This window comes from Nycticebus coucang, chromosome 12 (assembly GCF_027406575.1).
Source record: "Nycticebus coucang isolate mNycCou1 chromosome 12, mNycCou1.pri, whole genome shotgun sequence".
In the NCBI taxonomy this organism is placed as follows: Eukaryota; Metazoa; Chordata; class Mammalia; order Primates; family Lorisidae; genus Nycticebus; species Nycticebus coucang.
Window position 1 is genome coordinate 102,008,586 of NC_069791.1, and position 25,814 is coordinate 102,034,399.

Genomic DNA, 25,814 nt, shown 5'->3' on the forward strand with positions numbered 1-25,814 from the left:
CGTGGCGTCACACGGCTCACAGCAACCTCCAACTCTTGGGCTTACGCGATTCTCTTGCCTCAGCCTCCTGAGCAGCTGGGACTACAGGCGCCCGCTACAACGCCTGGCTATTTTTTGGTTGCAGTTTGGCCGGGGCTGGGTTTGAACCCGCCACCCTCGGCATATGGGGCCGGCGCCCTACTCACTGAGCCACAGGCGCCGCCTGCAAGTTTGTACTTCTAATCCACCTCATGCCTGGTTCCTTCCTGCAGTGACTGAGACCAGGGCCTTAGCAGGCATGACATCCTATCTTCTTCATGAATCAATGATCATATTTTCATGATGACACTGCTAGAAAACAGATCAGAGTTGAAGCCTGGAAAACTGAATGTGAGCACCAGAGCTGCCTTACTGGCTATTATGAGAAGTCACTTTATTCCCCCACCTCATGCAAAGCAGAAAATAGGTGTTCAGAGAGGCCTGCCCTAGCCAGCCCAAGAGGTTGTTATGAAGAGCAAATCTGATCACAGGTGACAGAAGTTTGAAAAAGATTCTGAAGTATTGTACAATGGGAATATATTACTGTTATTTTTAATTCAATTAATATTTTTTGAAAAATATATTTGTGTGTATATATATATGTGAAAAACATATATGTGTGTATATGTATATATTTTTTGAGGTAATCTCACGCTGTCACCCTGGGTAGAGTGCCATAGCATCACAGCTCATAGAAACGTCAAACTCTTGGGATTGAGCAATCCTTTCACCTCAGCCTCCTGAGTAGCTGGGACTGCAGGTACCTGCCATAATGCCTGGCTAGTTTTTCTATTTTTAGTAGAGATGGGGTCTCATTCTTGCTCAGGCTGGTCTTGAACTCCTGAGCTTAGGCAATCCACCCACCTCAGCCTCCCAGAGTGCTAGGATTATAAGGGGTAAGACACCAAACCTGGCCTGAAATATATTTTTAAATTCTACACAGGACTTATGTTTCTTTTTAACCAAGGGGACAAAGGTCTGTCCCCAACTCCCACCAAACCTATCCCTCTGTTTTTTTTTTTTTTTTTCCATAATAAGACTCTTAACCTTCTTGCCCCAATGTAAAAAATGTATTTGCTTTTGGCTCTTCTGTCCATTTGTGAAAATGTCAGGCATTCTGGCTGACCCTTAATAAGAGATTTTGGATGACCACAGGCAAGACAGTGCTTATTAGTGCCCGAGACGTCTCTAGTAGCCCACGACCTGGCTGTAGCTGTTTTCACAAAGCACAACCAACCGGTGGCTTAGGACAAGAGAAAGTCATTTTCTCTCAGTTCTGGAGGCCTGATATCTGGAACTGGCAGGACATGCTCTCTCTGAAGGCCCCCAAAAGAATCTCTCCTCGCCTCCTCCAGCTCCGGTGGTTGTTGCTGTGTCCTTGGCTGTCATTACGCTCTTCAGTCTCTGCCTGCATCATCACACGGCCACCTCCCCTCTCTCTCTGTCTCTTTTATCCCCATAATGATGCCATCTTATTGGATTTAAGGTCCATCCTATTCCAGGATGATGTCATCCTAACTAATTACATCTGCCATGGCTCTAATTCCTGATAAGGTCACATTCTGAGGTTCTGGGTGAAGATGAATTTTTGGAGGACACTATTCGACACAGTGAAAGGAGGGGCATCCTCGTTTCCTTCCCTCCTCCAGAGATGAGGAAATTAACTGAGACCCTTCCTCAGAGAGAGAAGCTTCCTGTACTTCCAACAATGAATTATCCAAATATTAGATGCAAGCCAGATGCAGTGGCTCATGCCTGTAACCCAGCACTTTGGGAGGCTAAGGCAAGTGGATTGCTTGCATTCACGGGTTTAAGACCAGCCTGAACAAAAGTGAGACCCTGACTCTATTAAGAATAGAAAAACTGAGGAGAGATTAAAGATGGTGGCTGAGTAACAGCTTCCCTGCAACTGGGAACAGCGAGTCTGGGGAGACAAGACTCCAGGCATCTCTGGCCGGTGGGATCTGCCGATAATCATCCCTTTGAGGATACAGGGAGCCAGCAAGGGACTTCTGACCCCAAGAGGAGGACAAAAACAGTGGAAAACTGGCAAGTGGTTGTGGTCGATTAGGTTTGATCGACCTAATCACGCCGGCAACCGTAAGTACAAGCAGCAGTGAGACTGCAAACTGGAAAGGCCTTACCTGTGAACTGTTTCAGTGTTCTTGGACTTGGCATTCAGTTGAACTGCCTTGGGGAGAGCTTGAGCAGGAGTGTGGAGAACTTTGGGCATTGTCTGGGTCCCCAGACTGAGCCACTGAGCTGGGTACAGGAAGCCATTGTGAAAGAACTGCCCCAGCAAGCTCCACTCTCAGGGTCTCAGAACAAGGATTGGGCTGGTCAAAGTAACCTACTGACTGAGCAGCCTAAAGGTGGGGACTGAGCTGCCTTATAGCCTTAATCCTTAGGGGCAGAGTGAGACGGTTTTGGCACACTGGAGCCTTGGGCTGTTGCCCTGGGTAGAGTGCTGTGATGTCACAGCTCATAGCAACCTCAAACTCCTGGGCTTGGCACCACCCAGACCTCCATAAGAGCTGTGCAGCAACCCCCGACCAGTGACCCATATCCACCGGGCCTCCACATTCCCTGACCAGGAACTGCAGGAGCCACGCAACCGTGCGTCCTCCCTCTTGTGTCCTCCCAGCTTCCACACTAGCCCGTTCATCTGGACAGGGACTCTGGTAGCTGCGTGCCCTTTTGAGCCCTCCCCACATCTGCGCAGAGCTCTTCTCCTGGCCAGAGACTGCTGGAGCCTTGGGCTCTCTGTGCCAAAGTCACTGGGCACCCAGCACTCCCAGAACCGTGTGCACCACCCCCATCCCTGTTGCTGGATCTGGGTTTGTCACAAACCAGAGCTGCTGCCACAACCAGAATTCCCTAGCTAGAGCAGCCCCAGAGGAACCACACAGGGTCACTCCCTACAAAGATCCAGCAATAATAGAGTGATCCCTGTCTAATCTTGGAGAGACACCTCCCCAACTCTGAGGACAGCCAGAGGCAACAGTGAAAAACAATCATGAGGCGCAATCAACAGAAAAACTCTGGCAATATGAATAATCAGAGTAGATCAACTTCAATGGGGGCAGAAACAGCACAAGACCCCATGCACAAACAAATAGCTGAGATGTCAGAAATTGAATTCAGGATCTGGATAGCAAATAAGATCGAATTAGAATTCCAAAAGTTATCTCAAGAATTCAACGGATTCAAAGACCAAATGACCAAAGATTTTGACACGTTGAGACAAGAAGTTGCATCCCTCAAAGATCTGAGAAACACAGTAGAATCCCTCAGTAACAGAATGGAGCAAGCAGAAGAAAGGATTTCTGACATTGAAGACAAAGCTTTCAAACGCTCCCAAACCCTCAAAGAAGAAGAGAAATGGAGAGGAAAAACAGACCACTCTCTCAGAGAGCTCTCAGATAATTTGAAGAAAACCAATATTCGTCTTATAAGGATCCCCAAAAGTGATGAAGTGGCGTCACAAGGCACAGAGAGAGATTGGGCACAAGTTCTCCTCCATGAGATTATGAAGGAGAACTTTCCAGACATGCCAAGAGATTCTGAAATTCAGATAGCAGACAGTTTCAGAACTCCAGCACGACTCAACCCAAATAAGACATCCCCCAGACACATTATAATCAATTTCACTAAAGTTAATATGAAGGAGAAAATTCTGAAAGCAGCCAGACGAAAGAAAACCATTACCTACAAGGGGAAGATTATCAGAATAACTGCAGATCTCTCTGCTGAAACCTTTCAAGCTAGAAGAGGATGGTCATCGACTTTTAATCTCCTAAAACAAAATAACTTTCAACCCAGGATCCTGTACCCAGCTAAACTGAGCTTCATTTATGATGGAGAAATTAAATACTTCAATGACATTCACATGTTGAAGAAATTTGGCACAACTAAACCAGCTCTCCAGAACATTCTTAGACCTATCCTCCATAAAGACCAGCGTAATTCTCCACCACAAAAGTAAACCCACCCAAAAATTCTTCATCAAATTCCAACTTCCACAGTCGCAAAAGGATTAAAAATATCCACTGGTCTCCCGAAGGGCTTATCAATACTCTCAATTAATGTGAATGGTTTAAATTGTCCTCTAAAGAGGCATATGTTGGCGGACTGGATACAAAAACTTAAGCCAGATATCTGCTGCATCCAAGAATTGCATCTTACATTAAAAGACAGATATAGACTCAAGGTGAAGGGATGGTCATCTATACTCCAGGCAAATGGAAAGCAGAAAAAAGCAGGCGTTGCAGTCCTGTTCGCAGACGCAATAGGCTTTATTTATTTTTTTTTTTAAATTTTTTTATTAAATCATAACTGTATACAATGATATGATTATGGGGCATCATACACTCACTTCATAAACCATTTGACACATTTTTATCACAGTGGTTAACATAGCCTTTCCGGCGTTATCTCAGTTACTGTGCCAAAACATTTACATTCTACATTTACCAAGTTTCACAAATACCCCTATAATATGCACCACAGGTGTGATCCCACCGATCCCCCTCCCTCTACCCACTGCCCCCTTTCCCACTTCCCCCTATTGTTAAGTTGTAGCTGGGTTATAGCTTTCATGTGAGAGTCCCAAATTAGTTTCATAGTAGGGCTGTGTACATTGGGTATTTTTTCTTCCATTCTTGGGATACTTTACTAAGAAGAATATGTTCCAGCTCCATCCATGTAAACATGAAAGAGGTAAAGTCTCCATCTTTCTTTAAGGCTGCATAGTATTCCATGGTATACATATACCACAATTTATTAATCCATTCGTGGATCGATGGACACTTGGGCTTTTTCCATGACTTAGCTATTATGAATTGGGCTGCAATAAACATTCTGGTACAAATATCTTTGTTATGTTGTGATTTTTGGTCTTCTGGGTATATGCCCAGCAGAGGAATTACAGGATTGAATGGCAGATCTATTTTTAGATCTCTGAGTGTTCTCCATATATCTTTCCAAAAGGAATGTATTAATTTGCATTCCCACCAGCAGTGCAGAAGTGTTCCCTTTTCTCCGCATCCACGCCAGCATCTCTGGTCTTGAGATTTTGTGATATAGGCTAGTCTCATTGGAGTTAGATGATATCTCAAAGTAGTTTTGATTTGCATTTCTCTGATGATTAAAGATGATGAGCATTTTTTCATATGTCTGAAGGCCTTGCGCCTGTCTTCTTCAGAGAAGTTTCTCTTCAAATCCCTTGCCCAGCCTGCGATGGGATCCCTTGTTTTTTTCTTGCTGATGCGTTTGAGTTCTCTGTGGATTCTGGTTATTAAACCTTTGTCAGAGTTATACCCTGCAAATATCTTCTCCCATTCTGAGGGCTGTCTGCTTGCTCTGATACTGTGTTCTTAGCTGTGCAGAAGCTTTTTAGTTTGATCAAGTCCCAGTAGTGTATTTTTGAAGCTGCTTCAATTGCCCGGGGGGTTCTCCTCATGAAATACTCACCCAGACCAATTTCTTCAAGGGTTTTCCCTGCATTCTCCTCTAGTATTTTTATAGTTTCATGTCTTAAGTTTAAATCTTTAATCCAATGAGAGTCTATCTTAGTTAATGGTGAAAGGTGTGGGTCCAATTTCAGTCTTCTGCAGGTTGCCAGCCAGTTCACCCAGCACCATTTGTTAAATAGGGAATCTTTTCCCCACTGAATGTTTTTAATTGGCTTGTCAAAAATCAAATAGCGGTAAGTAGCTGGATTCATCTCTTGGTTCTCTATTCTGTTCCAGATATCTACTTCTCTGTTTTTGTGCCAATACCATGCTGTTTTGATCACTATCGATTTGTAGTAAAGTCTGAGGTCTGGTAGTGTGATTCCTCCTGTTTTGTTTTTATTTCTGAGTAATGTCTTGGCTATTCGAGGTTTTTTCTGATTCCATATAAAACGAAGTAATGTTTTTTCAAGATCTTTAAAATATGACAGTGGAGCTTTAATAGGGAGTGCGTTGAAATTATATATTGCTTTGGGTAGTATGGACATTTTGATAATGTTGATTCTTCCTAGCCATGAGCATGGTATGTTTTTCCATTTGTTAACATTTTCAGCTATTTCTTTTCTTAGAGTTTCATAGTTCTCTTTATAGAGATCTTTCACGTCTTTTGTTAGGTAAATTCCCAAATATTTCATCTTCTTTGGCACTACTGTGAATGGGATAGAGTCCTTAACTGCTTTTTCAATTTGACTGTTGTTGGTGTATATAAAGGCCACCGATTTATGAATGTTGATTTTGTAACCTGAGACGCTGCTGTATTCCTTGATCACTTCTAGGAGTTTTGTAGTAGAGTCCCTAGTGTTTTCCAGATACACAATCATATCATCTGCGAAGAGCGAGAGTTTGATCTCTTCTGACCCTATATGGATACCCTTGATCGCCTTTTCTTCCCTAATTGCGGTGGCTAAAACTTCCATTACAATGTTGAAAAGCAATGGAGACAATGGGCAGCCTTGTCTGGTTCCTGATCTGAGTGGAAATGATTCCAATTTAACTCCATTCAATATGATATTGGCTGTGGGTTTGCTGTATATAGCCTCTATCAGTTTAAGAAAAGTCCCTTCTAGACCAATTTTCTTGAGTGTTCTGATCATGAAGGGATGCTGGATATTATCAAAAGCTTTTTCTGCATCAATTGAGAGAATCATATGGTCTTTGTTTTTTAATTTGTTTATGTGCTGAATTACATTTATAGATTTACGTATATTGAACCAGCCTTGAGACCCTGGGATAAAACCAACTTGGTCATGATGTATAATTTGTTTGATGTGTTGTTGGATTCTGTTTGTTAGGATCTTGTTGAATATTTTTGCATCTATATTCATTAGTGATATTGGTCTATAATTTTCTTTTCTTGTTGGGTCTTTTCCTGGTTTGGGGATCAGGGTGATGTTTGCTTCATAGAACGTGTTGGGTAGTCTTCCTTCTTTTTCTACATTTTGGAACAGGTTGAGTAATATAGGTACTAATTCCTCTTTAAAGGTTTGGTAGAATTCTGACGTGAAACCATCTGGTCCCAGGCTTTTCTTTTTAGGGAGGTTTTGTATAGTTGATGCTATTTCTGAACTTGATATGGGTCTGTTCAACATTTCCACTTGATTCTGGTTAAGTCTTGGAAGGTGGCGTGCTTCCAAGTATTGGTCTATTTCCTTCAGATTTTCATATTTCTGAGAATAAAGTTTCTTGTAATATTCATTAAGGATTTTTTGGATTTCTGATGAGTCTGTGGTTATTTCGTCTTTGTTGTTTCTGATTGATGAGATTAGAGATTTTACTCTTTTTTTCCTGATTAGGTTGGCCAGAGGTTTATCTATTTTATTGACCTTTTCAAAAAACCAGCTTTTTGATTTATTGATCTGTTGTATTATTCTTTTGTTTTCAATTTCATTTAATTCTGCTCTAATTTTGGTTATTTCTTTTCTTCTACTGGGTTTGGGGTTGGAATGTTCTTCCTTTTCCAGTTGCGTGAGATGTCCCATTAAGTTGTTAACTTCCTCTCTTTCCGTTCTCTTGAGGAAGGCTTGCAGTGCTATAAATTTCTCTCTTAGAACTGCCTTTGCAGTGTCCCAGAGGTTCTGATAGTTTGTGTCTTCATTGTCATTTTGTTCCAAAAAATTGGCGATTTCTTTCTTAATCTCATCTCTGACCCAGCTATCATTCAGCATAAGGTTATTTAACTTCCATGTTTTTGTATGGGTATGCAGATTCCTGTTGTTACTCAATTCAAGTTTTATTCCATGATGGTCCGAGAAGATGCATGGAATAATTTCTATTCCTTTAAATTTACTGAGGTTAGACTTGTGACCTAAAATGTGATCAATTTTGGAGTAAGTTCCATGGGCTGATGAGAAGAATGTGTATTCAGTTTTGTTGGGATGAAATGTTCTGTAGATGTCTGCTAAATCTAAATATTGGATGGTTAGGTTTAAATCTAAGATTTCTTTGCTCAGCTTCTTTCTGGAGGATCGATCCAACACTGCCAAGGGAGTGTTGAAATCTCCAACGATTATGGAGCTGGAGGAAATCAAGTTACTCATGTCTGTTAGAGTTTCTCTTATAAATTGAGGTGCATTCTGGTTGGGTGCATAGATATTAATAATTGAGATCTCGTCATATTGAGTATTACCCTTAACAAATATGAAGTGACCATTCTTGTCCTTCCTTACTTTTGATGGTTTAAAGCCTACTGTATCTGCAAATAAAATTGCAACACCTGCTTTTTTCTGATTACCATTTGCCTGAAATATGGATGACCATCCTTTCACCCTGAGTCTGTATTTGTCTTTTAAGTTGAGATGTGACTCTTGTATGCAACAAATATCTGGCTTGAGTTTTTGTATCCAGTCAGCTAACCTATGCCTCTTTAGAGGACAGTTTAAGCCATTCACATTGATGGAGAGTATTGATAAGTCTGGTGGAATTTTGGGTATCGAGTTTTTCAAAGGTCCAGTGGACATTTTTAATCCTTTCGCCAGTGTGGAAGTTGGAGTTTGATCCGAAGATTCTGAGTGAGTTTACTTTTGTGGTATAGGATTGGGTTGGTCATTGTGGAGGATAGGTCTGAGAACATCCTGAAGAGCTGGTTTACTTATGGCAAATTTTTTCAACATATGAATGTCATTGAAGTATTTAATTTCTCCATCATAGATGAAACTCAGTTTAGCTGGATACAAGATCCTGGGTTGAAAGTTTTTTTGCTTTAGGAGATTAAAAGTTGATGACCAGCCTCTTCTTGCTTGAAAAGTTTCAGCAGAGAGATCTGCAGTTATTCTAATATTCTTACCTTTGTACTTTATAGTTTTCTTTCGTCGGGCTGCTTTGAGAATCTTCTCTTTCATGTTAACTTTAGTGAAGCTAATTATGATATGTCTGGGAGATGGCTTATTGGGGTTGAATCGTGCTGGGGTTCTGAAGCTGTCTGCTATCTGAATTTCAGATTCTCTAGGCATGTCTGGAAAATTTTCTTTCATAATTTCATGTAGAAGGGCCTCTGTGTCCTTGGCAGCTACTTCATCAGTCTCCGAAATTCCTATAACCCTTATGTTGTTTTTTTTCGAATTATCTGAGAGCTCTCTGAGTGAGTGATCCGTTTTTGCTCTCCATTTCTCTTCCTCTTTGAGAGATTGGGAGCGTTCGAAGACTTTATCTTCAATGTCAGAAATCCTTTCTTCTCTTGCTCCATTCTGTTACTGAGGGATTCTACTGTATTTTTCATATCTTTGAGGGCTGTAAGTTCTTGTTTCAGTGTGTCTAAGTCTTTGGTGGTTTTGTCTTTAAATTCGTTAAATTCTTGAGACTATTTTTGAATTTCTCCTCGAATTCCTAATTCCATTTTATTAATCTTGTCTGCAAACCAAATTCTGAATTCGACTTCTGACATCTCAGCCAGTTGTTTATGAATGGGATCTTCAATCACATCTGCCGTATCTTTTCTTGGGGGGATTGATCTATTCTGGTTATTCATGTTACCAGAGTTTTTCCGCTGATTCCGCCCCATGGTTTACTCCCTTTGGTTTTTCCCCTGGGGTTTTATCGAGGGCCCGTACAGTGTTGTGGCCTGAGAAACTGGGGCCCTGTCTGGTGTGGTGGAGCAAAGTGGTTCTGTCTTGTTTTCAGCTGGTTTCTGTTCGATCCTATTGCAACTTCTACTCTGGCTTGAAGTCTCAGCTGTGTGGAAAAATCAGCAATTAAGTCACCCCGCCTGCCCACCTCTGGCCCCAGTTGGAAAAGGAGAATCAAACCTTCCTACAATCGCACACCCAGGGCACCGCCTGAAGAGTCCTCAGTCTATTAGCCCAGTTCAAAAGGTCCGAATCAACTGTCTCAATCGGCACTTGTCTCGGGTGGAAGGGTTCAAGAGGTCTCTGGGAACTGGATCACAGGGGCCTGGTGACTCCTCTGACATGGCTCACCCCAGTGCAGCGTGGAGTCAGGAGGAGCCACCCAGCAAACAGAGCAGTCTGGGAAGGTTGACGTCTCCTTCCCCACTTTGCCCCTCCGTCGGACCCAGTCACTGGTATCTCTGCAGATGGCTAACCCAGTTGCCTGCAGTGAACAGACACTCCAGGGGTTTGCACCTGCCTGAATCGCAAGGAAGTCTGCCAGGCCCCCGCAGACTGCCGCTATCTAGCAGGAGGAGATGGGGCCTGACATCTTTGAGTGTTTGATGCAGGTGATGGGAAGGAGGTGTTCACTCAGGCTTAGCCCCGTCCCTGATGCATGCTGCTAACAGAACAGAACAGAACAGACAACTTTGTGAGGTTCTGTCTCTGTTCTTGTCGTCGCCTACAGGAGACGGGCTGTTTTGAGTTCAAACATCTTTGCTGCTGGAGAATTGCGTCTGAACACCTCTCTGGGTCGGCCCCGCCCTGGAGGCTTCCGGGTTTGTGAGCCGTGTCACCGGTGGCCTCCTCTGGTTGCCCAGGGAGACAGGGGGTGTGGCCTCAGAATATCCAGAAGTGAGCGTTCTGCCGTTAAAGAAAAAACGGCTGTTGATCTACCTCCAGGGAACTGCTGCTCTGGTGTGGGCACTCAGGCGACCCTTTTCTCCTCTGTCCCACGCCCCAGAGTCAGCACTGAGCGGCCGCAGTTTGTGCTGGGTCCACACCCCTTAAGAGATCCCCCAAGAATCAGAACTCTTGGGGGATGGGCCCCCAGACCCTGATTGGGAGTGGGGCGGGGGGAAGCTAGAGTTTCATTCAGTTTCACGCAATACTACGGTCCGGGGAGGGCTCCTGCACTGCACCGCAGGGAAGTGCCGCCAAGGCTTGATTTCCCCTCAGCAGAGTGCCCTCTCCTCGCTCACGTGTCCCAGAGTCAGCGCTGACCTGACGCAGCTCAGGCACTGTGCACTCCCCTCGAGAAATCACCCAAGGAGCCGAACTCCTGGGGGATAGGCCCTCAGACCCCGAGTGAGAGTAGGGATTCTCAGCTCTCAGCGGGGAGGCCAGAGTCTGATTCAGTCTTGGGCCCCGTATGCCTGGGGAGGGTTGCTGCACTGCACCGCAGGGAAGTGCCGAGAGGCGTGACTCCCCCTCAGCCCGGTGCCCTCTCCTCACTCGCGCGCCTCAGAGTCAATGCTGACCAGTCGCACTCAAGGGGACTGTCCACTCCCCTTGAGAAATCACCCAAGGATCCAAAGTCCTGGGGGATAGTCCCTCAGACCCCGAGTGAGAGTAGGGGCTCTCAGCTCTCAGCAGGGAGGGCAGAGTCTTATTCAGTCTTGTGCCCGGGGAGGGTTGGTGCACTGCACCGCAGGGAAGTGCCGTGAGGCGTGACTCCCCCTCAGCCCGGTGCCCTCTCCTCACTCGGCGCGCCTCAGAGTCAATGCTGACCAGTCGCACTCAAGGGGACTGTCCACTCCCCTTGAGAAATCACCCAAGGATCCGAAGTCCTGGGGGACAGGCCTCCAGACCTCAGTGGGCGGGAGGGGAGCGCCGGGGATTCAGGGTTGCCGGCAAAGGATTCCCAAAGTTTTATTCAGCCCTATGTCCGGCAGGAGAACGCCACGGCACCCCAGTAGGGGAGGTAGGTCCAGTTTTTAGAAGGTCTCTCCCGTGGAGTGTAGTGGGAGGGCCTTTAATTTCTGCCCGCTTGTTCAATTATGGGGCTCTAGAGCCGGTCCCATGGGGGAGGGGGACTCCCGTCCGCTTGGTGGTGGATTTTGTACCTTTTGTTTGCGTCCTTGTGATCACAACTTGCCTCAGCGGTGTTGATGTGCGTTCTTCAGCCTTCTCTCTTGGTGAGGCTCAAGTCCACCAGGATACTTACTAAATTCCTGTCCCTTAACTCTCCTTCTGGACGGGAGCCTTTGTTGAAAGCTGGCTTCAGTCCGCCATCTTGTCTCCCCCCCACCCCCCGCAATAGGCTTTAAACCAACCAAAATAATAATTAAGGATAAGGATGGACACTTCATATTTGTTAAAGGTAATACTCAATATGAGACTTCAATTATTAATATTTATGCACCCAACCACGATGCACCTCAATTTATAAGAGAACTCTAACAGACATGAGCAACTCGATTTCCTCCACTTCCATAGTAGTTGGAGATTTTAACACCCCTTTAGCAGTCCTGGATAGATCCTCCAAAAAGAAGCTAAGCAAAGAAATTTTAGATTTAAACTCAACCATTCAACATCTGGACTTAACAGACATCTACAGAACATTTCATCCCCCCAAAACAGAATACACATTCTTCTCATCAGCCCACAGAACATACTCCAAAATCGACCCCATCCCTATTAAAAATAGAAAAACTAGCTGGGCATTGTGGTGGGCACCTATAGGCCCAGCTACTCCAGAGGCTGAGGCAAGAATATCTCTTGAGCCCAGGAGTTTGAGGTTGCTGTTAGCTGTGACACCATGGCACTCTACCCAGAACAACATAGTAAAACTGTGTCTCAAAATAATTAAAAAAGAAAATGAATAAACCACATCTCAAACTACTACCCTGTTTTCCTGAAAATAAGACAGTGTCTTATATTAAGGTGTGCTCCCAAAGATGCGCTAGGTCTTATTTTCAGGGGACGTCTTGTCTTTCCTGTGAGTAGGTCTTATTTTCAGAGGATGTCTTATTTTCGGGGAAATGGGGTACATGCGGTTGAGGGGAACGTTAACTAAGCCAAAAACTATGGTGTGCACCTGTGTTTCAGACAATCTACAGCAGGCCTGAAAATGGATGCTGAGGCGGCAATTGGATTAAACAAATTTATGAGACAAGGGAGGGAGTCAAGATGTTTGATGCTGTTGAGAAGACTCCAAATATTGATCATACGACAGATTATATCACACTACCACCTACCACACTGCAGGCTTCCTTCAGAAGTTATTTGTGGGCCTGCCCCAAACCTCCAAGTGGTAAGGTCCCGAAGGGTGGGCTCCTGACATTTTTTATAAATGTGGTGTAAAAACTCATGCTGGCTGCCGTGGTGGCCCAACCAAGGTTCTGCATTGCATTCAAAGAACAATCAGCCCAGCAGCCAAGCCCACTTAAAGGCAACTGAAATGTTTACTGCCATCCTTTAAGACAAAGACCAAAGAAAATTTGTTTGCAACATGCAGAGGAATACTCCCTAAAATCTTATTTTCCTATCTCTCTTTATCTCCTGCATGCCCAGAAGTTTCCCAGGAGCACAATTATTATAAAGATTCAGGGCCAAAATGATTAATGACTTCACCTTATAAAATTCTGATTTAGTTGGTTTAGAACAGTTTCTGGACATGAGGGCTTTATTTATTTATTTATTTTTTTGAGACAGTGTCTGTCTGTGTCACCTGGGCTAGAGAATAGTGGCATCAGCCTAGCTCACGGCAGCCTCAAACTCTCGGGCTCAAGCCATCCTCCTGCCTCAGCCTCCCAATCAGCTAGGACTACAAGTGCCCAGCACAATGCCCAGCTAATTCTTCTATTTTTTTGTAGAGACAGGGTCTTGCACTTGCTCAGGATGGTCTCAAACTCCTGAGCTCAAGCAATCTACCAGCCTCAGCCTTCCAGAGTGCTAGGATTACAGGTGTGGGCCACAGTGCCTGGCCTGGGCATGAGTATTTTTTAATATCTTGTCAAGCACAATGGCACACACCTATATCCCAGCTACTTGGGAGACCAGGGTAGGAGGATAATTTGAGCCCAGGAGTTCAAGTACAGCTCGGCAACACAGAAAGACTTTGTCTCTAAAACAAAACAACAACAAAAATCTCTCCCACATGCAGTGTTGAGAACACATGACAGCCAGTCTCCAAGTTGGCCCTTGACAGGTCCACCTCATGGTATTCCTTGTGGAGTCCCCTCCTACACTGTGCCAGGATTGGTCTGTGTGGCCCATGGAATTCACAGTAGTTAGAGCACGTCACTGCCAAGATCAGGCTATAAAAGACTACAGCTCTCATCTAGGTGCTCATTTGTGTCCTTTCTCTTTACCACTTGCTCTGGGAAAATTCAGCTGCCATGTTGTAAGGACACTCAGGCAGCCAAGGGAGATATCTCTGTAATGATAAACTAAGACAAAAGTCGCGTGAGTAAACTGGGAAGCAGATCCCCCGGCCCCAGTTCAAGTACAGCTTGGCAACACAGCCAAGCCCACAGCTTGACTGCATCCTCAACAGAGCTGCTGGCTGACACCACCCAGCTAAGCTGCTGCTACCGGTAGTTTCCCGACCCATGGAAACTGCACAATGATAAAGATCCGTTATGTTAAGCTTCTTGGTTTGAGGAGAACAGTCATTTTCGCTCTCCAAGACCCCTTTCTCTAAAACACCCAATGTCAGGGAAAACAGCCCTACATTGCTGCCCTTCTCTTCCTGAACTGCTGACCATAAAATCCCCATCAATGGCCCCACCTGCTCCGGGTGGTCTCCTCTCTTCTCCATCCTCCCAGGGCCCTACCAATTCCCATTTATATGGGACCTTCACTGCATCCCAAAGTTGACATTACTCAGAAAAGCCAGAAAGAGAACAGGACAGTGACGGGACTAAGAATCCCCTGGTTATGTGTCCTGGGCTTTCTCCAGGTGAGTCTGGACATCTTCCATGCTGTATGACTGAGGACACTGAACCCCTTGACAAACCAAAAGCCTCCAAACATGTTTTAGATAAAACTGTCTTCTGTAAGTCCTTTGATCACAGATCTTTGTTGGCTTGATGGGCATTGAGAGGATAACAGATCAGGGTCCTTCATATTCTGTCCTTGTCATAAATAACTCATCCTTTTGGGGCCAGGTGCAGTGGCTCACGCCTGTAATCCTGTGGGAGGCAGAGGTGGGTGGATTACCTGAGCTCAGGAGTTCGAGACCAGCCTGAGCAAAAGCAAGGCACTATCTCTACCAAAAATAGAAAAACTAGACAGGTCGTGGTGGTGCACACCTGTAGTCCCAGCTACTTGGGATGCTGAGGCAAGAGGATGTCTTGAGCCCAGGAGTTTTGAGGTTGCTGTGAGCTATGACGCCACAGCACTCTAGCCTGGAGCCACGGAGTGAGATTCTGTCCAAAATAAAAAAGACCAGTCCCTGTAGCTGCACAACATGACAAAGAGCAGAACCCATTTCTGCTTTTAAAGAAGTCTGAGTCAAGGAGACCCCAACTTTGGTGAACAGGCTTCTGTCCACTTATGCATCTGGGCCAATCTGAAACCTGCCTCTTTAAGTGACTGTAAATTTCTTCCACTTCCTGCTGAATTCAATTGCTTAAGTTAGGCTGTTCTATGTGCAAGCGGGTGGGTAAGGTGATCTAAGTCCACGAAGTCTTACACTTACTTTCAAGCCTAGCCTAAAAATGTGTAATGGACTTGTTTTGACCTTGATTCAAATGAAACAGCTGTGGCAAAGCTCATTTGAGATGGTCAGGAAAATTTGAACACTGGCAAAATATTAGAAGATATTTGCTTCAAATAACTCAGCTTGGCACTGAGTCCATAGTTGTTGAAGCTGGTGATAGGAACAGGAAGGTTCATTATCAAATAAAAACAAGCTTTTCAAAATAAAAGTTTAAAATAAAAGCTAAAATACATTGAGTGACTAAAAAGAATCTCTGGGTCTCACAGGGATCCAACCACAGTGTTCCCAATGGCCAGATTGGGGATAATTTGACCATCTAAAATAAAAGTGACTAGAAGTTAAAACTTGTGAGTCTATAGAGATTTGGGGGGATGGGGGGAGGGGAAGACTGTATCTGTCATGTGGATGTTTAACCTGGGTCTCCCAGCCCAGTATTTCTCAAACTTTGCTGTGGGGAGGACCTTGCTGAAATCAGGTTCCAATTTGGGCCTGGGATTCTGCATTGGTTCAGGAACTGCCCTGTGATTAGCAAGCTCTAGTGAGGACCAGGCAGACTCCCACCTACCCATCCTTTTCCTGCTACAGTTCTTTTTTTTTTTTGAGACAGGGACTCATTCAGTCACCCTGGGTAGAGTGCTGAGGCATCATAGCTCACAGCTACCTCAAACTCTTGGGCTAAATCCATCCTCTTGCCTCTGCCTCTCAAGTAGCTGGGACTATAGGTACCCACCACAACACCTAGCTAATTTTTCTATTTTTAGTAGAGACAGGGTCTCACTCTTGCTCAGCTGATCTACCCGACTCAGTTGGGCAGAATGCTAGAATTACAGGCGTGAGCCACTGTGCCTGGCCCAGAGTTCCCCTTTCAAAATAGCCGCTATTTTCAAAAAACCTCTTAGCAAACAGGCCCTCTTTTGAAATTGCAGTGTTTAGGACTGGACGTCTGTGCTCTGCATGGGATTTTAAGGCCTTTGCCCTCACACTGCCCTCAACCCAACCCCATTTTTACTCTTAAAGCTTTACTCTAACATCATAGAAACTCATTAAAATGTACTCACATTACAAACAACTCAGGTATGATCCTCCAAGTTGCAGCCCACTAGTTGACAATGTTGGTAAGCGTTAATTTTACTGTTGCAGTTTTCACATTTAAGAGCCAGTGATTATTTTTCCAGGTCTAAGGTGCTCAAGCCTAACATTCTTATGGGCCCAGATACTGTGGCCTCCAGTCCTGAAAGCCTCCACAATGCTGGTCCCCACGCTGGGTTCTGTTCCCTATCTCCCTTGGAGGCTGGCCAAACCACACCCTCCTCCCCACCCCCGCACCACCCCCAATCCTCCCAGTTCAGGTGTGCCCCAAACCCACTGTTCCCAAATGAGTCTTCACTTTAGAGTCACCTGGGGATCTTTTAAATGTTCCAAAGCCCAAGTTGCTCCCCATAGTAATTTAACCCCAACCTCTGTGGCAGGACACAGCATTGATATTTTTTAAAGCCCAGAAAACTTTGAAAGCCATGCTCTCCATTGAGCCCAGCTGCCCAGCCTTGCCTGATCATAAGATACTTTTGCAAACAGAGCCTCCCAGGCCCCTGCCCAGGTAATCTTGATTCACTGGTTAGGGTGGGCCCTGAAGTGTACTGTTTTGCAAGTCCTCCAGTTAAATCTTATGTCAAGGCCAGATGGACTCCCAGATCTTTGAGAGCCTCACCTCATTTCTCAGCTGTGTGGCCTGCACCTCAGCCCTCAGCAGGCCTCTGTGACCTTCTGCCCCCACTCAGCAAAGTCTCTTCCTGTCTGACTTTGCTGATTCCACCTCAGACCAAAGCCCCACACATCACAATCCTGTGAACATTTTACAATAACAAGAAAATGCAAAATACATTTAAAACACAGTTGGGATTAACATTCACCTTAAACTTGCCACAGGCTGAGGAAAGGCTATCCACACACCAAACACAAGCTACGGTGGCTCTTCTGTGTCTAACATTTGTTTTTGTTTTTTGAGACAGAGTCTCACTCTGTCACCCTGGGTAGAGTGTCCCAGTGTCATAGTTCACAGCAACCTCAAACTCATGGGTTCAAAAGATCCTCTTGCCTCAGCCTCCTGAGTAGCTAGAACCACAGGCTCCTGCCACAATGCCTGGATAGATTTTCTATTCTTTTTTTTTTTTATTGTTAAACCATAGCTGTGTACATTAGTGCAATCGCCTGTACCCATTCTAAGATGCACCATAGATGTGGCCCCACCCATTACCCTCCCTCCACCAAAACTTCCTGCCTCCCTTCCCCTTCCTTGGCCCTTTCCCCATAGTCTTGTGCTATAGTTGGGTTATAGCCTTCATGCGAAAGCTATAATTTAGCTTCATAGCAGAGCTGAGTACATAGGATACTTTTTCTTCCACTCCTGAGATACTTTGCTAAGAAGAATATGTTCCAGCTCCATCCATGTAAACATGAAAGAGGTAAAGTCTCCATCTTTCTTTAAGGCTGCATAATATTCCATGGTATACATGTACCACAATTTGGTAATGCATTTGTGGGTTGATGGACACTTGGGCTTCTTCCATGACTTAGCAATTATGAATTGGGCTGCAATAAACATTCTGGTACAGATGTCTTTGTTATATTGTAACTTTTGGTCTTTGGGATATAAACCTAGTAAAGGAATTAAAGGATCGGATGGCAGGTCTATTTTTAGGTCTCTAAGTATTCTCCAAACATCCTTCCAGAAGGGAACGTATTAGTGTGCATTCCCACCAGCAGTGTAGAAGTGTGCCCTTTTCTCCACATCCACGCCAACATCTCTGGTTTTGGGATTTTGTTATGTGGGCTACTCTTACTGGGGTTAGGTGGTATCTCAAAGTAGTTTTGATTTGCATTTCTCTGATGATTAAGGATGATGAGCTTTTTTTCATGTGTTTGTAGATTGTGCATCTGTCTTCTTTAGAGAAGTTTCTCTTCAAGTCCCTTTCCTACCCTGAGATGGGATCACGTGTTCTGTTCTTGCTAATACGTTTGAGTTCTCTGTGGATTCTGGTTATTAGACCTTTATCAGAGGTATAACGTGCAAATATTTTCTCCCACTCTGAGAGCTGTCTGCTTGCTTTACTTACTATGTTCTTGGCTGTGCAGAAGCTTTTTAGTTTGATCAGGTCCCAGTAGTGTATTTTTGACACTGCTTCAATTGCCTGGGGAGTCCTCCTCATAAAATAGTCACCCAGGCCGATTCCTTCAAGAGTTTTACCTGCACTTTCTTCAAGTGTTTTTATAGTTTCATGTCTTAAGTTTTAATCTTTTATCCAGTGAGAGTCTATCTTAGTTAGTGGTGAAAGTTGTGGGTCCAGTTTCAATCTTCTACAGGTTGCCAGCCAGTTTACCCAGCACCATTTGTTAAATAGGGAATCTTTTCCCCACTAAATGTTTTTAATTGGCTTGTCAAAGATCAAATAACAGTAAGTAGCTGGATTCATCTCTTGATTCTCTATTCTGTTCCAGACATTTACTTCTCTGCTTTTGTGCCAGTACCATGCTGTTTTGATCACTATCGATTTATAGTACAGTCTGAGGTTTGGTAGCGTGATTCCTCCTGCTTTGTTTTTATTACTGAGTAATGTTTTGGCTATTCGAGGTTTTTTTTCTGATTCCATATAAAACAAAGTATTATTTTTTCAAGATCTTTAAAGTATGACAATGGAGCTTTAATAGGAATTGCATTAAAATTGTATATTGCTTTGGGTAGTATGGACATTTTAACAATGTTGATTCTTCCCAGCCATGAGCATGGTATGTTTTTCCATCTGTTAACATCTTCAGCTATTTCTTTTCTTAAGGTTTCATAGTTCTCTTTGTATAGATCTTTCACATCCTTTGTTCGGTGTACTCTCAACTATTTCATCTTCTTTTTTTTCTTTTTTTTTTTTTTATTGTTGGGGATTCATTGAGGGTACAATAAGCCAGGTTACACTGATTGCAATTGTTAGGTAAAGTCCCTCTTGCAATCATGTCTTGCCCCCATAAAGTGTGACACATTCCCAGGCCCCACCCCCTTCCTCCGTCCATCTTTCTGTTTCCCCCCATAACCATAATTGTCATTAATTGTCCTCATATCAAAATTGAGTACATAGGATTCATGCTTCTCCATTCTTGTGATGCTTTATTAAGAATAATGTCTTCCACGTCCATCCAGGTTAATACAAAGGATGTAAAGTCTCCATTTTTTTTTAATGGCTGAATAGTATTCCATGGTATACATATACCACAGCTTGTTAATCCATTCCTGGGTTGGTGGGCATTTAGGCTGTTTCCACATTTTGGCGATTGTAAATTGAGCTGCGATAAACAGTCTAGTACAAGTGTCCTTATGATAAAAGGATTTTTTTCCTTCTGGGTAGATGCCCAGTAATGGGATTGCAGGATCAAATGGGAGGTTTAGCTTGAGTGCTTTGAGGTTTCTCCATACTTCCTTCCAGAAAGGTTGTACTAGTTTGCAGTCCCACAAGCAGTGTAAAAGTGTTCCCTTCTCTCCACATCCACGCCAGCATCTGCAGTTTTGAGATTTTGTGATGTGGGCCATTCTCACTGGGGTTAGATGATATCTCAGGGTTGTTTTGATTTGCATTTCTCTAATATATAGAGATGATGAACATTTTTTCATATGTCTGTTAGCCATTCGTCTGTCGTCTTTAGAGAAAGTTCTATTCATGTCTCTTGCCCATTGATATATGGGATTGTTGGCTTTTTTCATGTGGATTAATTTGAGTTCTCTATAGATCCTACTTATCAAGCTTTTGTCTGATTGAAATATGCAAATATCCTTTCCCATTGTGTAGGTTGTCTCTTTGCTTTGGTTAGTGTCTCCTTAGCTGTACAGAAGCTTTTCAGTTTAATGAAGTCCCATTTGTTTATTTTTGTTGTTGTTGCAATTGCCATGGCAGTCTTCTTCGTGAAGTCTTTTCCCAGGCCAATATCTTCCAGTGTTTTTCCTATGCTTTCTTTGAGGATTTTTATTGTTTCATGCCTTAAATTTAAGTCCTTTATCCATCTTGAATCAATTTTTGTGAGTGGGGAAAGGTGTGGGTCCAGTTTCAGTCTTTTACATGTAGACATCCAGTTCTCCCAACACCATTTATTGAATAGGGAGTCTTTCCCCCAAGGTATGTTCTTGTTTGGTTTATCAAAGATTAGGTGGATTTAAAATCTTAGTTTCATTTCTTGGTTTTCAATTCGATTTCAAGTGTCTATGTCTCTGTTTTTGTGCCAGTACCATGCTGTCTCGAGCACTATGGCTTTGTAGTACAGACTAAAATCTGGTATGATGATGCCCCCAGCTTTGTTTTTGTTACAGAGAACTGCCTTAGCTATACGGGTTTTTTTCCGGTTCCATACAAAACGCAGAATCAGTTTTTCCAAATCTTGAAAGTACAATGTTGGTATTTTGATAGGAATGGCATTGAATAGGTAGATTGCTTTGGGAAGTATAGACATTTTAACAATGTTGATTCTTCCCATCCATGAGCATAGCATGTTCTTCCATTTGTTAATATCCTCTGCTATTTCCTTTCTGAGGATTTCATAGTTTTCTTTATAGAGGTCCTTCACCTCCTTCGTTAGGTATATTCCTAGGTATTTCATTTTCTTTGAAACTATGGTGAAGGGAGTTGTGCCCTTAATTAGCTTCTCATCTTGACTGTCATTGGTGTACACAAAGGCTACTGACTTGTGGACATTGATTTTATATCGTGAAACATTACTGTATTTTTTGATGACTTCTAGGAGTCTTGTGGTTGAGTCTTTGGGGTTCTCTAAGTATAAGATCATGTCGTCAGCAAAGAGGGAGAGTTTGACCTCCTCTGCTCCCATTCGGATTCCCTTTATTTCCTTGTCTTGCCTAATTGTATTGGCTAGAACTTCCAACACTATGTTGAATAGTAAAGGTGACAGAGGACAACCTTGTCTGGTTCCAGTTCTAAGAGGAAAAGCTTTCAGTTTTACTCCATTCAGTAAAATATTGGCTGTGGGTTTGTCATAGATAGCTTCAATCAGTTTTAGAAATGTGCCACCTATGCCTATACTCTTCAGTGTTCTAATTAGAAAAGGATGCTGGATTTTATCAAATGCTTTTTCTGCATCTATTGTGAGGATCATGTGATCTTTATTTTTGCCTCTGTTAATATGGTGGATAACGTTTATGGACTTGCGTATGTTAAACCAGCCTTGCATCCCTGGGATGAAGCCTGCTTGATCATGATGAATGACTTTTTTGATGATAAGCTGTAATCTATTGGCTAGGATTTTGTTGAGAATTTTTGCATCTATATTCATGAGTGAGATTGGTCTGAAATTCTCCTTTTTGTTTGGGTCTTTTCCTGGTTTTGGTATCAGGGTGATGTTTGCTTCATAGAATGTGTTGGGGAAGATTCCTTCTTCTTCAATTTTTTGGAATAATTTCAGCAGTACAGGAATAAGCTCTTCCTTGAAGGTTTGATAGAATTCTGGTGTGAAGCCATCTGGACAAGGGCATTTTTTAGTTGGAAGCTTTTTTATTGTTTCTTTGATCTCAGTGCTTGAGAGTGTTCAGGAGCTCTATTTCTTCCTGGCTGAGTCTAGGGAGAGGATGTGATTCCAAATATTGATCCATTTCTTTCACATTGTCAAATTTCTGGGCATAGAGTTACTGGTAGTATTCAGAGATGATCTCTTGTATTTCTGTGGGATCAGTTGTTATTTCCCCTTTATCATTTCTGATTGAGGTTACTAGAGATTTTCCTTTTTTATTCCTCGTTAGTCTGACCAATGGTTTATCTATTTTATTTATTTTTTCAAAAAACCAACTCCTTGTTTCATTAATTTTCTGAATGATTCTTTTGTTTTCAATTTCATTGATCTCTGATTTGATTTTGGATATTTCTTTTCTTCTACTGAGTTTAGGCTTAGATTGTTCTTCTTTTTCCCATTCCATAAGATCTCTTGTGAGATTGTTGATGCACTCTCTTTCTGTTTTTCGAATGTAGGCATCTAAAGCGATGAATTTTCCTCTCAAAACTGCTTTTGCAGTACCCCACAGGTTTTCGTAGCTTGTGTCTTCATTGTTGTTATGCTCAAGGAAGTTAATGATTTCCTGTTTTATTTCTTCCTGCACCCATCTGTTATTCAACAGAGGATTGTTTAATTTCCATGCCTTTGGGTAGGGTCGAGCATTTTTGTTAGAGTTGAGTTCCACCTTTAGTGCCTTATGGTCTGAGAAGATACAAGGTAAAATTTCAATTCTTTTGATTCTGTTGATATTTGTTTTGTGTCCCAGGATATGATCAATTTTGGAGAATGTTCCATGGGGTGATGAAAAGAATGTATATTCTTATCTTTGGGAAGGAGTGTTCTCTATCAAGCACAGTTGTTCTAGGGTCTCATTTAAATCTCTTATATCTTCGTTTAATTTCTGTTTAGAGGATCCGTCCAGCTCTGTAAGAGGAGTGTTAAGGTCCCCTGTTATTATGGTATTATCAGATATCATATTGCTCAGACTGAGAAAGGTCTGTTTCAAGAATCTGGGAGCATTGAAATTGGGTGCATAAATATTTAGAATTGAAATGTCTTCTTGTTGTATTTTTCCCTTGACCAATATAAAGTGACCGTCTTTGTCTTTTTTGACTTTAGTTGCTTTAAATCCACATGTATCTGAAAATAAGATTGCAACTCCTCTTTTCTTTTGAATTCTATTTGCCTGAAAAATTGTCTTCCAGCCCTTGACTCGGAGCTTTAATTTGTCTGTTGAAGCCAGGTGTGTTTCTTGCAGACAGCAAATGGATGGCTTGTGTTTTTTAATCCAGTCAACCAATCTATGTCTCTTCAGTGGGGAATTCAAGCCATTAACATTTATTGAGATAATTGATAAGTGTGGTAGTATTCTGTTCGTCTTATTTTGTGAGAGTCCATTGCTTAGTTTTATCTTTTGCATCAGTGTGGAGGTTAGGTTCTGTCCTTTAATTTCTGAGTTCTTACTTTGCTGCTGATCCATTGTGGTGGTCAGTGTGCAGAACAGGTTGAAGTATTTCCTGTAGAGCTGGTCTTGTGGTGAATTTGCTCAATGTTTGTATATCCGTAAATGATTTGATTTCTCCATCAATTTTGAAGCTTAGCTTAGCAGGGTACAGAATTCTGGGCTGGAAATTGTTCTGTTTAAGTAGATTAAAGGTAGATGACCATTGTCTTCTTGCTTGGAAAGTTTCATTAGAGAAGTCTGCGGTCACTCTGATGGATTTGCCCCTGTAGGTCAACTGGCACTTACTCCTGGCAGCTTGCAGAATCTTTTCTTTTGTCTTGTTTTGGACAGGTTCATCACAATGTGTCTTGGAGAAGCTCGGTTAGAGTTGAGGCGACCTGGGGTCCGATATCCCTCTGAAAGCAGTGTGTCAGAATGTTTGGTGAAATTTGGGAAATTTTCTTTTATAGTATTCTCTAGTATGGCTTCCATTCCTCTGGGGCATTCTTCTTCCCCTTCTGGAATTCCTATTCACTCGTATGTTGGAACTCTTCTTAAAGTCCCATAATTCTGACAGTGAACGTTCTGCTTTCTCTCTCTTCTTTTCTGCCTCTTTTACTATCTGAGTTATCTCAAGAACTTTGTCTTCTACCTCTGAAATTCTTTCTTCTGCATGGTCTAACCTGTTGCTGATACTTTCCATTGCATCTTTAAGTTCCCTGATTGACTGTTTCATTTCCTTCAGCTCTGCTATATCCTTTTTATATTCTTCATATCGTTCATCTCTTATTTGATTCTGTTTTTGAATTTCCTTTTGGTTATTTTCCACTTTATTAGCAGTTTCCTACATTGTTTCCATCATTTCTTTCATTGTTTTCGACATGTGTATCCTAAATTCCCTTTCTGTCATTCCTAACATTTCTTTATAGGTGGAATCCTCTGCAGTAGCTACCTCATGGTCTCTTGTCGGGGTTGTTCTGGACTGGTTCTTCATGTTGCCTGGAGTTTTCTGCTGATTCTTCCTCATGAGTGATTTCTTTTATCTGTTTTCTTGCCCTAATTTTCCTTTCACTTCTTCTTGCTCTTTAAGTTCTCATGCCTGTGGACTAAGGGTTACAGGACCAGAAGGGTGAGAAGGTTGAAGAGCAAAAAAGGGATGAAAGAAAGGAGGACCGTGTGATAAGAAAAAAAAAGAAAAATAGAAAAAGGAGAGGGGGTGGGTAAAAGGAATATTGACAAAAAGAAGAGAGGCATAGAAAGAGGGAGAAAGAGCAATATAGGTGTACAGTAGGGTACTTTGATACAACCTTAAAAAAAACCACCTTCTGGGGGTGCCCAGTTGGGTGGTTCCCTTGAGGTCAGCAGCTCTTTGCTAACCTGATCAGACACAGTACCCCACCTCCACCTAGTAGAGAGGAAAGACAAAAATGCTATAAACCAAACCAAAACAAGCAAACAGAAAACTTTATGGGATAAAATTGGGTGGAAAACCAAATAATAGCGGTAGAAACACTAACAAAAATGAAGTTCTAATTATTGAAATAGGCAGCAATGGTAAATTATAATTAAACTAGAATAATTGAGAAAGAAAAAGGATCTGTATGGAAAAGATTGAACTTAAGAAACAAAACAACAATCAACAACATCAAAATAAACAAAAAAACCCCAACCAAACCAAAAAAAAAAAAACACAACCAAAAACAAAGCAGTATGTATATGTTATTGAATATTGTCTGGGCAACATGTGGTCTTCTGGGGTATGAGATGTTAATCACAGTTCTGATACGACTGGAGGCTGGTAGTTTCTCAAACCCCAACAGGTAGACACCCTAAATCTCTCTTCGGCCCACTTAAAAGGCACTTTGAACTTGTTCACTTGCTGAGCAGAAGCTTTCCCAGGGAAGTTCTTGTCGCTGGAATCACTGCTGAAGTGGCTATCCACTTACCCTGTGTGCCAAAACTGGTCTCCCTCTGCCCCCGAGGGTTAGTGCTGCAAGGCGGCTCAGACCCTGCCCTTAGGCTACTTGGTCACTGGGTTACCAGCTCCCACCCAATTCTAGCTCTGCAACCCTGAGGGCGGAGCTTGCTGGGGAAAATCGCTCACAATGGCTGCCTGTGACCCAGAGCCAAACACTATTAGCTCCGTCTGGCTCAGCAGCTCAGACTGGGGCCCTAGACAAAGGCCAAAGTTCTCCACACTCCCGCTCAGGCGCTCCCCAAGGCAGTTCAGCTGAGTGTCAAGTCCAAAGACACCAAAACAGTTCACAGGTAAGGCCTTTCTGGTTTGCAGTTTCGCTGCTACTGAACTTACAGTTGCGGGTGGGTTTAGACGGATTGAATACACGCGACCACTTGCCGGTTTTCCACTGCTTTAGTCCTCCCCTTGGGGTCCAGAAGTCTCTCACTGACTCCCTGTATCCTCTCAGGGGTGATGATAGGCAGATCCCAGCAGCCAGAGATGCCTGGAGTCCTATCTCCCCAGACTCACGGTGCCCAGATGCAAGGAAGCTGTTACTCGGCTGCCATCTTGCTCT